The sequence below is a fragment of the Myodes glareolus genome, chromosome 10 (genome assembly GCF_982192425.1).
Source record: "Myodes glareolus chromosome 10, mMyoGla1.1, whole genome shotgun sequence".
Lineage (NCBI taxonomy): Eukaryota > Metazoa > Chordata > Mammalia > Rodentia > Cricetidae > Myodes > Myodes glareolus.
Genome location: NC_142035.1, coordinates 52,938,036 through 52,952,142, shown reverse-complemented (window position 1 = coordinate 52,952,142; position 14,107 = coordinate 52,938,036). Strand labels below are relative to the sequence as shown.

The 14,107-nt window shown below is 43.6% G+C and overlaps 1 pseudogene; it reads right to left on the bottom strand.

The window, feature by feature from the left end:
• Nucleotides 1–2,511: 2,511 nt before the first annotated feature.
• On the bottom strand, nt 2,512–2,689 carry LOC148120649 (Nuclear RNase P; annotated as a pseudogene).
• Between the last annotated feature and the right edge of the window lie 11,418 nt (nt 2,690–14,107).

The following is a 14,107-nucleotide window of genomic DNA, read 5'->3' as shown; positions in this document are numbered from 1 at the left end:
TGTGTGTGTGTGTGTGTGTGTGTGTGTGTGCGCGCACACACACTCAGAGTATTTTTTTAAAAAGCTTTCTAAACTTGTATTTGCCATAAAGTTGAAGGGCTAAATATCAGAATTAGTACTTCAAAGACCTGGAAGCCAATCTGGATGTTTGTTCAAGAACTGGTTTATTACTTTACAGTTTCACTGTTAAAAATGTTAAGTCTGCTGCGACTACTCCGAAGCCGGAAGTATTTCCCAAGCCTGACCTTGAGTTCCAGCCCTGAACCTGCAGCAGAAGAACCAACACACACACACACACCACATACACACACACATACACACACTCACACACACACACACACCACACACACAAACACACACTCACACACACCATACCCCCCACACCCCCCACACATACACAGACACACCACCCACACATACACACACATATACACACATACACACACACACACGCACAAACACAAACACACACCACACACTCCACACATACAAACTAAGAATATATAAGAGTAAAAGGTACCAGGTTGTGAACCCTGGGCGTGGAGAGCAAGCACTCTGGCATTGATCTATACCCCTAGCCCCATGGGAGGCATTTTTACAACTAGGAGACAGCCTCTGAGGCAAGCCATCTGGCAATCAGACAGAATAAACCATAAATCTCAGATCAGGCGGGCATCTCTAAAAAGGCTCACCATACCTCCCTCCCTCCCTCCCCCATTTGACTCAAGCAGACTGACCTCCAGTCTAGTTCCCAAACATTCTGCACGCATTCACTCCTGTGTCCCTGTTCTGGTCTTGCTATTTCTGCTGTCTGGAGCACTCTCAGTCCACTTAACACCCGTGATTCCAGCCTTTGCTTGAGGCCACTGCTTGAAGATGACTTTTGAAATAGGCTCTCTCTGATGGCCATTTTAAAAGCCGTACTACCTCTAAACCATCTCCTATGGTACAGGCCTATAATCCCAGCTACTTGGGAGTTTGAAGCAAGGAGGACTACAAGTTCAAATCTGCCTGGGACAGGGTGGAAACCTAGCATGAACAATTTATCAAGACCCTGTTGCAAGACAAAAGTCAAAAGAGGGCGTTTATGGTAGAACACATACACAAAGTCCTGGGTTCAGTCCCTAGTACCACAAAACAAACCACAGCAAATGCGGGGGGCCATCCTGTCCCGCAGGAATGAACGCCACCAAAAACGAGAATTCCTTCTCTGGTCACATCTTTATTTGGAGCATTCCCTTGAGGAAAATTGGGGGAAGGGACGATAGAGCAGGGACGAGAGAAAGCTTAGAGAGAGGAAGTAGGGTCCCGAGGCATCTGCTTTTAAACGGTGGAGCAGCTTGAACGCTGTCCTGATTGGTTAATGCCATTCTGCTGGTCTGAGCATGTGCAGGCAAGGGTGCAGGCAGGGTTGCTCAGCCCCACGTGGCTACCTCCAAACTGCAGGACCACCTGTGCCTCCAGGTGGCTCCCAACATCTCCCCCTAATTATTGTCTTTAAGAGCAATAAGGCAAAACTATTTTCCAATCTGGTCCCCACCTAGACGCAGCATGCCAAGGATATCTCTGCTCCCACCCATTCCTAAGGAAGGAAAAGGCAAAATAGAGTCAGAGATAAGAGGTTGCACAGGGTGTTGCTCAAGTCGATGGTGTGAAACAGCTGCTCTTGGCACCGCCCAGAAGGTCATCTCTGCTGTCTCCGCACGAATCTTCCACAGCAGGACACTCAGCATCCACTGGGTCGTCTTCTTTATCTCTCTGGTCGGTCTCGCTGGCATCCAGATGTATGTCAGCATTCCTAGAAAAACATAAACAAAACTCTCCTCCCAAATTAACATTTAAGAGTACTAAAAACTCTCAGTGTAAAAATTCAGCACAATCAGTACTGGAAGTAGGCTGGTTGAGACTTGCATGTCTCCGTTTTAAAGAGCAAATCTTGTTTGCCTGTACCAGCAAAATTTTGAATTAAAAATTAAGTGTAAAGAATGCAAGAGAAATCCTTTCTCTGGGGGAAGCTGTCACTGGTAGTGTAGTCCCCCTCTATTGTTTAAAAACCAAAGCAGTTGTCATTGGGAATTGAACTCATAACCTTTGGAAGGGCAGGCAATGCCCTTAACCGCTGAGCCATCTCTCCAGCTCCCCTATTTAGATGGAAAAACCTCTAGGTAACATTGTTTATTTCATCCGTTGCCAGGGGCAATAGGTAATGATAACCAGGTTGACGCGCCTTTATTATGATAATTAGGACCAGTTCTTTGAGGGAGAATGGACGTCGATCATCTGGCTACTTCCTGCTGACAAAGGGGCGATGTTTGGGGGATAAATGTTTTTATCTGACTAAATTCTTGGCGACAAATGTTTTTATCTGACTAAATTCTTGGCGACCTTGGCTGAGGGCGGCGGCAGCAGCGGACAGCGGCGGCTGCCACAGCTCCGCCTCTGAAGCCCATAATGGCGCGTTCCGCATGGCCCAAAGGCATGGCTCCGCCCCGGGCCGTGCGCGGGCTCGCCGTTTCACCTCAGGCAATGAACTCGCACCGCCGGCTGTGAGTCTTTTTCAAGCTCCGGCGAGGGGGGGCATCCGCCCACCCGTGGAGGGCCCGGTCTGCCCGCGCGCGGAGCCCCGTTCTCTGGGAACTCATCTCCGCCCGCCCATGATGCTATGGAAACACAGTTTTTCCGCAGAGCCGATTCAGCTCCTCTTTGCCTTCTATGGCGCCGCTGCTCACCACGCAGCTTCCGCCTCAGTCAGGCGAGTCCGCTCAGGTGCTGAAAAAGTCCTCCAAAAACCATAGCCCCGCCAGAAGGCCGGGACATATAGCCTCTGACTCCAGCAAATTTCCCGCCAGCAACTGGTTAGCATGGCCATGCCTCCCGAACGAGCTAGCACTGGAGAGTGCAATTTTGCGTCTCCCTCCTGAGTAGCTGGGATTACAGGTGTGCACCACCGTGCCTGGCCCACTTCCGTGTTTCTAATCAGGCATTACCGCTCAAAGGCGGGCCGGCTGCCGCCAGCACTCTCAGCACGATCAAGCAGCTTGTCTTTCTCAGTCAAAAAATTAAAGTTTTTTGTACGTGAGAGCCAGAGACTGAGCTCTCTTATCAAAATTAGGCGAAAATCACCTCCAAAAGCTCTGTGGCTCTTTAAGAATAGGGAAGGCAGTGATCAAGTTTGCCTCCCTACGAGACTGTTGCCTCCAGTCTCTATCAGCGAGTATGCACGGAGGAAGCCGCGGATCTCCCAACCGTAAACCTCGCTTTTTCTCAGCTCCACCTGCACTGAACTTAAGGGATTTTTCTTCCCCGTTGCTTTTTGTACCTTCTTTCAGATACCTTAACTTTGATTTTTTTTTTGTATTTTCTTTTCTATTTAGGCCTATCCTTTGAAATTCCTTTTTACATTTCTTTTCCTCCCCTTTCTGGGGATTTCAACCGACGTCACTCACCGCTCCATGTTCTCAGAGTTCTGAAATTCAAGGCTCTCTGTGCTGGTGTCTGATCTTGGCTTTTTCTCCCGGGCTTTCTCAGGGTCCCCCGGCGTAGTTGTCAGGGTCCCTCAGCGTCCCGGAGTTTCGAGCACCAGTTGCGGGGGGCCATCCTGTCCCGCAGGAATGAACGCCACCAAAAACGAGAATTCCTTCTCTGGTCACATCTTTATTTGGAGCATTCCCTTGAGGAAAATTGGGGGAAGGGACGATAGAGCAGGGACGAGAGAAAGCTTAGAGAGAGGAAGTAGGGTCCCGAGGCATCTGCTTTTAAACGGTGGAGCAGCTTGAACGCTGTCCTGATTGGTTAATGCCATTCTGCTGGTCTGAGCATGTGCAGGCAAGGGTGCAGGCAGGGTTGCTCAGCCCCACGTGGCTACCTCCAAACTACTCCGAAGCCGGAAGTATTTCCCAAGCCTGACCTTGAGTTCCAGCCCTGAACCTGCAGCAGAAGAACCAACACACACACACACACCACATACACACACACATACACACACTCACACACACACACACACCACACACACAAACACACACTCACACACACCATACCCCCCACACCCCCCACACATACACAGACACACCACCCACACATACACACACATATACACACATACACACACACACACGCACAAACACAAACACACACCACACACTCCACACATACAAACTAAGAATATATAAGAGTAAAAGGTACCAGGTTGTGAACCCTGGGCGTGGAGAGCAAGCACTCTGGCATTGATCTATACCCCTAGCCCCATGGGAGGCATTTTTACAACTAGGAGACAGCCTCTGAGGCAAGCCATCTGGCAATCAGACAGAATAAACCATAAATCTCAGATCAGGCGGGCATCTCTAAAAAGGCTCACCATACCTCCCTCCCTCCCTCCCCCATTTGACTCAAGCAGACTGACCTCCAGTCTAGTTCCCAAACATTCTGCACGCATTCACTCCTGTGTCCCTGTTCTGGTCTTGCTATTTCTGCTGTCTGGAGCACTCTCAGTCCACTTAACACCCGTGATTCCAGCCTTTGCTTGAGGCCACTGCTTGAAGATGACTTTTGAAATAGGCTCTCTCTGATGGCCATTTTAAAAGCCGTACTACCTCTAAACCATCTCCTATGGTACAGGCCTATAATCCCAGCTACTTGGGAGTTTGAAGCAAGGAGGACTACAAGTTCAAATCTGCCTGGGACAGGGTGGAAACCTAGCATGAACAATTTATCAAGACCCTGTTGCAAGACAAAAGTCAAAAGAGGGCGTTTATGGTAGAACACATACACAAAGTCCTGGGTTCAGTCCCTAGTACCACAAAACAAACCACAGCAAAAATAACACAGCCTCTTGTTCCTGGCCTTTTCCGTATGGCTCTCAGCACTACCTATGATTCGCTACATCTTATTGTTTGGTGTATTGACCATCAGTTTCCATGGGAGCTCTATGAAGACAAAGGTTTTGGGTTTTGCTTGCTGGGTATTTGGGTTGCTGGATAATTCCTGTGCTTAAATCACCATCAAGCACACAGTAGGCCTTTACTAATAGAAGCTCTGAGCACGTGTCTTAGTCCAGAAACCTCGGTGACTGCCTGCGTTAACTACGTTCTCTTATCTCCTTGACTTCATGCAGTGCTTCCTATTTATCTGGCCCCGCCCAGACTGAAAATTATTCCATCTCTTTCCTGGACTCAGCCTCAAATTCCCCCCAGTTTGTGCCAAGTCTGAAAGAGTCGGCCTTAAAATTCCCCTCACTTGTGCCACATCCTGCCCGAAATTGTTTGTATACTGGGTATAATTATCTGTGCAATTGTTTTTTTTCCTCCGAGTGTAGACTCCTTGATAACAGGGTTACTTAATGCTGTTTGTTGAATAACTGCATGAGCTAGCATGCACAGCTGACTCAGAGTCACCGGAAGTAGAGCTAACTAAATGGTGGGTCTTAATGGAATCCCCCTCAACTCCCTTGAGCTATAAGTTGTATGTGAGTAAAATAAAAAGCAGAAAGCTTTGTGGATGGTACGGTCAGCTACACAAAGAGCAGCCAGCCTCAACAACAGCCAAGCGATGTAGTTCAGGGAGCCAAGGTTTAAAAGGAAATCATTGGCCACGGAAGTAGATTTTAGATCAGAGCATTCATTTTTATGGCAGTGAGTTCTTCAGGTCAGGCTGACTAAAAGCAGCAAATAACTTTCAAGGTTTAAGACAGGGAATGGTAGTGGTTTGAATGGGAATGGCTCCTACAGGCTCATATGTTTGAAAACTTGGTCTCCAGTCGTGGAACTATTTGGCAAGGTGTCTTAGTTAGGGTTACTATGGCTGTGGTGAAACAGTGCAACCAAAAACAAGTTGGGGAGGAAAAGGCTTGTTTGGCTTGCACTTTTACATCGCAGTTCATCACTAAAGAAAGCCAGAGCAGGAAGTTGGAGGCAGGAGCTGATGCAGAGGCCGTGGAGGCATGCTGCTTACTGGCTTGCTCCCCATGGCTTTTCTCAGCCTGCTTTCTTACAGAGCCCGGGACCACTAACCCAGAAGAGCCCCACCCACAATAGACTGGGCCCTCACCCTTCAATCACTAGCTAAGAAAATGCCTTACCTATGTTGCTGCTGAAGACAATGTCTGGGTCCGTGGTCCTACTGCAGCTGGACAACCGTGTTGTCCATGACCCATGTTACCACCAAGGGCCTTTTGGATGTTCGTGGGCTGTGCTGCTGCCTGAACCCATGCTGATGTCTGTAGACCAGGCTGTGGCAGAGGGCTGTTTAAGTGACGTCCGTGGTCTGTAATGCCACCAGAGACCATGCTGAGGTCTGGCATGTGCTAATGCTGGAAACCATGTGGTTGTCCATGGTCCATGCTCCTGCTGGTTGCAAAGGGCAAGTTACCTTTGCAGTATCATTGACTGCAGACTCACAGTTGAGAAAGAGGAACATAGAAGGCCTTTGTGACAATCTCTACCCCCATAGCCATTCCCCCCAAAAAGTAACAACTTAGACAGGAAACCATTGAAGAGAACTCTTCAAAATTGTGGTAAGGATGCTGAAGTGTAGCTCTCCACAGCTGATGGCTTCTGGCAGGGGTGGGGGTGGGGAAGGACTCTGTTTTCTTTAAGGGGCTGCTACTAGGGGTTTGACCTTGCTCCAGTGAGTATATGAACAGCACAAATTAGACTTGTGTGTGTGCGCATGTGTGTGTGTGTGCATGCATGTGTTTGTTCTTTTTTTTTTTTTTTGCAGGGGAAGGTCACAAGGATAGAGGGTGGACCTGGGGGAACCAGGAAGTGAGTGTGATTGGAGCGCATGATATGCAATCCCAATATGTAACCAAAAACACATTATACTGGGGAAAGAAAGAAAATACCCTATAATTTTGCCTGTTTACAGCCAGATTTTCTGAAAATTTTCTCATTGTTTTTCAATTGAGGTGAGGTTCCCTCCTCTCAGATGACTGTAACTTGTCTCAAGATGACATAAAACTAGCCAGCACGGAAGGACGAGGAGGTGTGGCCATGTTCTAGGAGGTGTGTTCCTGGGGGTTGGCTTTGAAGTTTCAAAAGAATCAAACAATTCTCTCTCTCTCTCTCTCTCTCTCTCTCTCTCTCTCTCTGTCTGTCTTCTCCACCCCCTGCCATGTGTTTGAATCTGATGTGAGCTCTCAGCTAGTGTTACAGCATTATGCCTGCCTGCCATGATGACCGTGGACTCCAACCCTCTGAAACCATGCATCCCAAATTAAATGCTTTCTTTGATACTGGGCATGGTGCCTGCTCACATCAATAGAGAGTGACCAAGACACAAAGGCTTCAGAGTATTTTCATGAGCTGTTGCAAGACTCAGTCCTTCAGAGGACACTCCTGTGACAGTGAGGACAGCAAATCCCTGGAAGTTTCTCTTCGTTTGGAAGGGCTATGTGACCTGGCTGGAAAAATCTCTCTTAGTTCCATGTTTCTTTACCCGCCTTTACAAACTTTTGGAAATGAATAAACAACCTAGAATTTTCAAGGCAGTGACTCCTTGGCAGCTCCCCAAACCTATCTTCTTTCTGAAATGTCTTTTGTAAAGCAGCAGGACTCGGACTCTGCAGATCCATTTCTGAATGCTCCCTCCGTCTAGGTATATCATTGGGGTTCCCTGAAGCCTCTAAGCAACTCACTGAGCAAGCTGCCACCACCAGCCATGGAGGAAACATAAGAAATGCCATTTCGATAGCCAAAGTGGTGGAGATAACACTTCTGAAAAAAATGTTCTTGCTCCAAATGACAAGATTCGGGTTTTTCTTTTCTTAAGTTTTAAGTGTTTTGCATAAATCAGATCAAAGCAATAAGAACAGAGTAAAAGATAACCATCACCCACATCTTGTCTTTCTAACATATAGAAAAGTTTTCATAGCTTCTGTTTTTTTGAATGCATAGACAACAGTGATCAGTTTTAAGCAATGAATTGGTAGGCACTCAGACCTACTCTACAGCACCTGTATGTTCACTGTCTAGAAAGTGGGTAGACAGAAATCCTTCCTCTCAGCACTAAAACTTGATTGAACGGCATCTGGAAGTTTGGGAAAAGCCTGAAACAGACTGGGGACTCTATAGTCTTGAGACTGACCCCCAAAGTGTGCCTCACACTCAGCTCCCTCAGGCCGAGCCCCAGTACTGACCCCAAACAAAACAGGGTTTCCACCTAAGTAAAGGGCAATTGGAGTCTTTGTGAGGACAGTTGTGTCTAGTCCCCATCTCCTGCCAACAGTGCCTGGATCTGGAGGGTACAAGGTGTCGTCATGTGAGTTTGGAGAAAAAAAAAATGGCAATCATTCAAAATCCTAAAACCACTTCAGAGATACCCAGATAGTGTCACAACTCCCCTCTGGCGGCTCTCTCTAAGACCCACCTACAATAAAAGTCAACAAGAAATTCCAGCTGCTCCTGCACCCTCAGTTTCCCCCCAGTCCTTCCATAACTGGCAGGCCGACGCTCAACGAAGACATCTCCAACAGCAATCTCCACTTGTTGCTCCGGGCTGCCCTGCCCTGTTGCTCCACTTTGGCTGGGAACAGCGGAGTCATTCATTTATCCAGTTGGCCCAGAGCTCTCCAGATTTGTAGCTGGGCCAAGTTCTAACAGGGTTGCACATCGCAGGCTTTGAACTGGTGGAGATTTCTACAGAAGCCATGGGAGCCGCGGTCTCTGGTGGTCCAGAGTAATGACTGGCTGGCAAGACTGCACCCGCCTCTCACCGCCAGCCTTCAGTGCTGGGGTCTTTGCAGAAAGCATCCCATTTAACCTTCACCACAAGCCCTGAGGTAGGAACCATTGCCTGCCCTACACAAGGTTGAACCTGTCTAAAAGAGAAACAGAGCTCACACAGAGGTGATCCCAGTATTTGGGATTACAAACCTTTAATCCCAGTACTAGGGAGGTGGAGACAGGAGAGATATGCCTGGGCAGAGAGAGGAATATAAAGGGGAAGGGGCAGAAACTCAGTGGAGTGTGAAGTCTGAGATTTATGGAGACAGTCTCTCTCCTGGAGACAGGATCTTGCCCCTTTGATCTGAATATTTGGTAGAGGTAAAAGGTCTCTCTAGTGGTTGGCTGCTTTGCTTTTCTGATCTTCATTTTGAACCCCAATATCTATCTCTGGGTTTTTATTATTCTTGCTGCATTTGGCACCCAATGTTTGGGGTACAAATTCATGAAAAAGTCATTTGCCTGTGGCTTTACAGCCACCAGCATATGCCGGAGCTACATGCCGCCAGAGTCACTGCCCTACTGGCTGGATTTCTCTCTCTCTCTCTCTCTCTCTCTCTCTCTCTCTCTCTCTCTGTCTGTCTCTCTCTCCCTCTCTCTCCTGGCGGGCTCTCCCTGAACCCCTTTCTAGGGCTGCTACCAAACTAGGTAATTGCCTTGAAATTCGGCTAGGCTTTTACTGTTCTGTGCAGCAGCAATAAGCCTCACATCTTCATCAACATCGTCAGTAGTTGTCAATTCCCAATTGTCAGTAGTAAGACAATTGGGAATGCTTAAAGGGAGGAATTATTAAAAAGATAGAGTTTTTTCCCACACTAAAAATGGGGGAAACTATTATAATGGAGAGATTTGGGTCTCTGTATATGCGCGACAGTTTAAAAACGGAATGACTAAATGAGAAAATAATTGAGATGGGGTTTATGTCCACGGTAAACATTATCAGCTTTATCATTTTTGTTTTATCACTAAAACAGTTGGTTAATCTGAGTGTTAAGATACAGGCCTTAGAAAAACTTAATAAAACAGATCACAGAGCTATTCAAATCCAGACAGAGGAATTTAATGGAGAATCAGTTTCAGCATTGCATTATAAGAATAGAGAGGAACGGCCTAAGGTTTTCAAAAGCCCAACCTTAATATATCCAGGAACCTTACAGGAATTTCCAAATGATAGAGTAAGAACTGAATGAACTCTGGTGCCAATGTTAGGTTTAAGGAGAACCAAGGAAGCAATAGTCTCATACGGCATGAATTCACCTTTTGTGAAGCAAATGTTAAACTCGTGGTCAGTTTGTAATAGAATTATCCCTAGATACTGGATAGAGTTGGTTAAAGCTGTTTTAGAGCCTGGTCCACAATTACAATGGGGCAGTTGGTTCAGAGAAGAGGCTAAGACTATTGAACAACAGAGTAAAGCTAGAGGTAGGGAACTCTCCCAAGATCAAATTCTTGGAGGAGGTTATGCTACTGTAGAAAAGAAGTCTCTATATGATGGTCACATCACGGCTTGATGCTGTGCAGCAGCTTTGAAAGCTTGGAACAGAATTGAAGACGTAGGAAAGAAAACTGAATCATTTTTTAAAGTCATACAGGGCACAAAAGAAAACTTCATGGACTTCTTACAAAGAGTGTCATCCTTAAATAGAATGATACCAAATTCAGAAACTAGACAAATAGTAATTGAATCTCTGCTTTTTGAAAACCCTAGTTCTCAATGCAAAAAGATAATTAGGTCATTAAAGGCAAGGTCAGCACCTTAGAAGGAATGGATCCAAGATACATTCCTTTAATTCAATACATTCAATTAATATTGAATCTTGTAACATGAAGCCTGGCTTGTTGGGGTTTATGTCCTGCCCTGTTTTCACAGCCAACAAGTCCCAAAGAAAATCACATAGAGGTCTATATTAATAATAAACTGATTGGCCCATTAGCTCAGGCTTCTTGTTAACGCTTATAACTTATATCAACCCATTATTTTTATCTATATTAGCCACATGACTCCGTACCTTTTTCAGCAGGGCAGGTCACATCCTGCTTCTTCAGTGATCTGGGCAGGATTCTGAGGAATGGGTTTCCTCCTTCCTAGAATTTTCCTGTTCTCATCGCCCCGCCTCTACTTCCTGTCTGGTTGACCCGCCTATACTTCCTGCCTGGTCAATCAGCATATATTTAAAACATGTTTGACAGAATACAGACAATTCTCCCACACCAGAATCTTATGACCATGATGATGCATGGATAGGAGAGGTGATTTCCAGAGATTTGAAAAAAAAATCAAAATGTCAAAAAATGTTTCAATTGTGGCAAACAAGGTCACCTTAAAAGGAATTATAAACAAGGCATTCCTAGAAATAATGTTTTTTTTTTTTTTTTTTGCTAAACACAATCCATTCAGAATATCTCTCCCTTCTGGATTATATAGAAGGTGTGTCAAAGGCAGGCATTGGACTAATGAATGTAGGTCAACAAGAGATATTCAAGGTAATCCTTCACTGTCAGGAAACTCCATGAGGGGTATTTTGCATGCCAAATCCAGTTCAGTTGTTTCTGTCATCATAGAGGAAACTCCTTCCCAGAGCAATTAAAGAAACTAATGCCTATTGTAAGAAACCTTACTGCTATGGACAATAGAACAGCTATAGAAGAGAGAACAAAAAATTCAGGAGATACCATAAAGCAAGTATTTTGGCAAACTGCTACTTGTGAGCAAAGAGCAAAATTAAAAATATGAATAAATGGTGTTGTCATTGTGAAAGTCTGATAGACACTCGTGTGGGTGTAACAATAATTTCATCAGAATTCTGGTATCCAAATCGTCCTCTACAGAATATAAATGTTTAGTTTTTAGGGATTGGAATTTTATCTCACATAAAGCAGAGCACGAGATGGGTTGAATGTATAGGGCCAGAAGGACAGAGAGGAATATTGAAACCGTATGTGGCTGGCATAGCAATGAACTTTTGGGGACGTAATTTGTTATAGCAATGGAATACTCAGATTAACATTCCCCCAATATTACAAACAAACCATAAATTAATATATGTTTCTGGGAAAATATTCCAAGATATTATAAAAACAGTCACTGACTAATCAGGTTGTACAAGATCAGGGTACAACAGCTGCTAATATTTCAAAGGCACCAACAACCCTACCTTTAAAATAGTTGACAGACAAACCTGTATGGGTTAAGTTATGATCTTTAACAATAGAGAAACTGCAGGCTTCAGAACAGTTGGTACAGGAGCGACTAGATGCTCAGCATATTGAAGAATCAACTAGTCTTTGGAATTCTCCTGTATTTGTTGTTAAAAAGAAAATCTGGAAAATGGAGATGGTGACAGATTTAAAAGCTGTTAATAAGGTGATTCAGCCAATGGTATCTTTACAATTTGGTATTGCCTTCTCTGTTGCCGAAAGGATGGCCTTTTATAGTTATTGATTTAAAAGATTGTTTCTTCATTATACCTTTACAAAAAAAAGAGGAAAATTTGCCTTCAGTGCCTACTTATAATAATTCTCAGCCTGATAAGAGATATCAATGGTAGGTTCTCTCACAGAGAATAGCCCTGCCCTGTGCCAATATTTTGTAAGTCAGTCATTGGAAATGATACATAAGCAATTTCCTGAATCTATTATTACATGGATGGCATTTTACTCTCTGATTAAAATGTAGATACAATTTTGAATTAAAATAAATGTTTAAAAAAGTAAAGAAAATTTTGCCTTGTTGGGGATTACAAATTGCTCCAGAAAAAATACAAAGAGGAGAGTCTATTAATTATTTAGGCTATAAAATAGGTTTACAAAAAATTAGACCATAAAAGTTTCAAATTGGGAAAGATAAATTGGAGACTCTAAATGACTTCCAAAGATTGATAGAAGACACTTCCCATCTATGGTCTACTTTTGGGATAGGTTCTGATGACCTGATTAATTTAAACAACGCCTTAGATGGTGACAAGGATGTAAATAGTCCCAGGGAATTCTCAGCTGCAGCTGAGAGAGAATTGGCTTTGATTAAAGAAAAATTACAGAGAACATATATGGACCATGTGGATCTGAATTTTAACTGCATTCTGGTCATATTTTATGCCAAACATTTTCCTACAGGAATTCTAATGTATAGGGAATATATTATCTTGGAGTGTATCTTTTTACTACATAAACCAAGTAAAACATTAAAAACTTATGTGGAACGGTCTTTGAGTTAATTCTAATAGGAAAATTGAGACTTTGTCAATTATCAGGAATAGACCTAGCAGAAATTATAGTACCCTTTAATAATGATAAAATTGACAAACTATGGGAAGAAAGTGAACCCTGGCAAAGGGTTTGTAGTAATTTTTGGGGGGCAAGATTAACAACAACTATCCCAAAGGCAAGATAATTCAACTTATAAAGAGAACTAACTGGATTCTTCTTCACATTGTACAGGACACACCAGTATCTGAAGCTCCTACATTCTATATTGATACAAATAAATTAGGAAAGGCAGGTTACAAATCAGAAAATTTTAGTAAAGTGGACCAAAGCCCCTATGATTCTGTCCAAAAGTTAGAATTATATGCTATTCTCATAGTACTAAGGGATTTTAAAGAATCTCTTAACATTGTTACCAATTTGCAATATGAAAAAAAGAGTAGTTTTGTATTGAAATCACTAAATTTACACCACTTGATAAGAAATTGATTTTATTATTTATTCTGTTAAAAATATTCAATCAGGTATAGAAATCATATCATATGCATAACACACATATGATCCCATATGGGTCTGCCAGGTCCTCTAACACAAGGCAATACAGAAATTGATGAATAATTGATTGGAAATGTGCTGAAGATCTCAGAATTTCATTAGAAATGCCATGTGAAGAGCAAAGGTTTAAAAAAGGACTTTTCCATCATGTGACAACAAGCTAAGGAAATTGTAAGGAAATGTCCTACTGGTTCTTTATGCAACCAAACACCTGAGGAAGTAACCCAAAGGGTATGCAAAAGAATGAAACCTGGCAGTTGGATGTGTTCCATTTTGTAGAATTTGGAAAAAAACCAAAATGTGTATGCCACACCATTTATACCTATTTGGTTTTTCAATAGGAAACTGTTTTGAGATCAGAAAAGGCTGATTAGGTAATCACACATTTGCTAGAAGTTATGACCATCATGGGTATACCTTTAAAATAAAGACAGACAATGCTCCAGCACATATCCCTAAGAAAATGAAACAGTTTTTTGCTAATTATAATATAAAGCATATTACAGATATATCACACAATCCTACAGAACAGGCAGTTATAGAAAGATCAAATCGAATTCTAAAGGATATGTTAAATAAACCAAAAAGGATGATAAATATCCCCAGAAATAGATTGCATAACGTTTTATTAA